We start from the raw sequence: 3,037 nt of genomic DNA, 5'->3' as shown, positions 1-3,037 counted from the left end.
AGTTTATGTGATGTGCTGTCAGGTAAAATCTGAATATCCGGTGTGATAACCAAGCCACCAAAGAACTTCCAATCCGTTAGAACAGGGGTCTCCAAACTACGGCCCGCGGGTCAGATCTGGCCCTCCTCCACTTTTGGCCCGGCCCCCAAACTGTTGTGGCTAAATTAGACATTTTTCCAGTTTTTTAGCCAAATTTGACATTTAGCAAATATTTCAGCTTAGCTGTTTTGGCTAATTTAGGATTTTTCCGTATTTTTTTTTTTTTTTTTGCCTAAATTGAATTTTAGCTAATATTTTAACTTGATGGTAGCCGTTTTGGCTAAATTAGACATTTTTCCAGGTTTTTTTTAAGGCTAATTTGGCATTTAGCTAATATTTCAGCTTCATGCTATTTGTTTCAGCTTATTTTCCTGTTTGTAGGTTGATTTGGAGTTTAGCTAATTTTTCAGCTACATGCTCTCTGTCCTGGCTAATTTGGGCTTTTTGTCAGTTGTTTAGGCTAATTTGTAGTTTAGCTAATATTTTAGCTTTACTGGCTGTTTTGGCAAAATTAGACATTTTTCCAGTTTTTTAGGCTAATTTGACAATTAGGTAATATTTCAGCTACGAGCTAGCTGTTTTGGCTAATTTTGTCTTTTTTCAGTATTTTATACTATTTCTAAGTTGTTTTTTCAGATAATCTGGTACTTTGCAAATATTTCTTCAGTGTTTTTAGCTTTCAGTTTCAGTGTTTTCAGCTATCAGTTTCAGTGTTTTTAGCTACAGCTTCAGTTTATTTTTAGCTATCAATTTAAATTGAATGAATGAATTATTACAAATTTGGCTATTTGTGGCTTTCTGGAAAATCATAAATCTTTACATTTAGGCTGTAATTGTTTCACTTTTTTCTGTTGGCCAACAAACCGACAGGGACATCATGATCTCTAAAACCGAGATTGGACTTTGGAAGAAAATGGCAATTACTACTGGAAAATGAACCTATTGTCCTAGTGAATCTGGTCTGCAGAGAGAAGTATGAATCGCTCTAAAAACCTTTTAGTAGAAGGCTGTACTGACCTGAAACGCTGTGGACCAACACCAGTAGACAACATGGCTCCACAGACTTGGATCCAGTGCATTTCTTCTCTTATTTTTTCTTCAGGACCTTCATTTCCAAAGGAAATGTAGTGTTTACTTTCATTTAAAATCAGCGTTCTGAACCAGTTCTGTTCATTTTGTTCCTTGTCAGGTATGACACACCTGTTGTTTCTGGTTCAGGAGCATCTTGACACTAGTAATGGGATGGTTGAAGTCTGTGTCCTGGATACAGGCTCTCAAAGGTCTGACTCCAACAGAGGTCCATTGTGTTTTTTCTGGTGCTCCAGTACCTTTTTATTGTTTTTGTTCCATCAGTCTCCCCAATAATGTGCTTGAACTCAATGAAAAATCAGATCCTTTGTCGGAGATCATCTTCAGGACAACTGTGACAGATGCAGTTTTTCTCATCCTTGTGTTCATAACCGTTATGAACAATAACGTATCAAGAAGATGAAAAAAAAAAAAATAAGCTTTTGTCAACTGTGTCACTGCTACATGCTTTATCAAACTGCATTTTTAATATACTAAGAAGTGCATTTTTAGTCTTAACTTTCTAAAATATGTCCTCCATCATAAGAAAAATGCCACAAGATGTTAAAAACACCAAAACAATCAATTATAATTATTTTTTTTATCATTTTATTTCATCCTCAATGCCATAAAAGAATTCTTCCAAGGCTCATGTCTGACAATCCCAATCAAGTGAGGCGAATTTTGTCATAATTTTATGTTCAAGGTCATAAAACTGCTCCTCTTTTAAATGATCATTGGCTCGCCTCTTTCCTTGATCGATGCTTAAGAACTGAAAGAAATGCATCATGAAATCAGTTGAAATCAGTTCTTGCTAATTCGCTCTGTATATCTAAGAGCGTTGGTGTGTCTTGAAGTTCCTTTGTGGCTAGCACAGCCTCCTCCAGAGACAACATAAAATGGAACATACTCTTACTGTGCATGTGATAAGTGTGTTGTGTAGTATTTGTACACTCTTATGATGTAAGATGATGCTGTCGTGCGGAGCCCTTGCCCTGCACTCTAGTGGTACTGGTATGGCAAGCCAAAAGGGAAAAAATGCAGGAAAAAAATGGCGTATTGACTATGAAAAATGCAGCTTTTAATGCACATTTTAAAAGTAGCAAATAAATTGTCCTATTCCAAAATGGGCATAAAAAGCAGCATTATAGCGCAATCAAAATCATGCATCGAAAGCGCCGTTATGCTTGAATAAAACGGCTATAGGCGAGGTGGATTCTAAATTCCTGCCGTGGCCATCTTTCCTTCGTCTTCTCTTATGCGGCAATCATGAGTTTGATCCCACGGCATTGCACAGCGGGTTTGTTGAATTTTAGCAACAGTATTTTACAGGTATGTACAATATTAATAAACTTTTATAAATATTAAAATGGGCTCTCTTTGTTGGAGACAATTATAAATCTCCTTTTGCAGTCATTAAATTACCAAACCAACATGCTGCTCCAACAGACACAGTTGATTCCTGTTTAAAAATCGGGAAAAATCCATGAAAGAGCAAATCTTTCATGATGACCTCATGTCTGCTTTTGTCAATACCTACACAGTACAACTTCTTTACAACTAATAGACGGTTTAGAATTTATATGACACAGCAAAACGGCGTTTTCGATGTGCATTTCTGAGCTCGCTAAAATGCAGCTTTCGACACGCGGTTTGGACGCGATAAAACGTCGCTTCTTACGTCCGTCTTGGGACAACACAAGACGGCGTAATTTAAGTTTTTGTTTTACAACGCGCATTAAAGGCAGCGTTTTCTATGGCCAATACATCATTTTTTAAGGCACTTCTCCAGGCGATTATTGACACCTTTGTCTTGCCATATATTGGCTCCGAACTGATGGTGCAAATGCTGCATGCACAGGGGTGCCCCCAAAGGACACCTGTAGCAAAAACTACACACTGATTATCTAATTTTCTTATTTCTAACAGT

The 3,037-nt window shown here is 37.1% G+C and overlaps 1 protein-coding gene across 2 annotated transcripts in view; it reads left to right on the top strand.

Moving 5' to 3' along the window:
* Positions 1 to 3,037, top strand: part of vsig8a (V-set and immunoglobulin domain containing 8a) — a 30,481-nt gene that overhangs the window by 15,441 nt on the left and 12,003 nt on the right. The gene's annotated exons all lie outside the window — the stretch shown is intronic.

This window comes from Oryzias melastigma, linkage group LG12 (genome assembly GCF_002922805.2).
Source record: "Oryzias melastigma strain HK-1 linkage group LG12, ASM292280v2, whole genome shotgun sequence".
Taxonomy (NCBI): Eukaryota; Metazoa; Chordata; class Actinopteri; order Beloniformes; family Adrianichthyidae; genus Oryzias; species Oryzias melastigma.
This window is presented reverse-complemented; position numbering and strand designations above follow the sequence as displayed.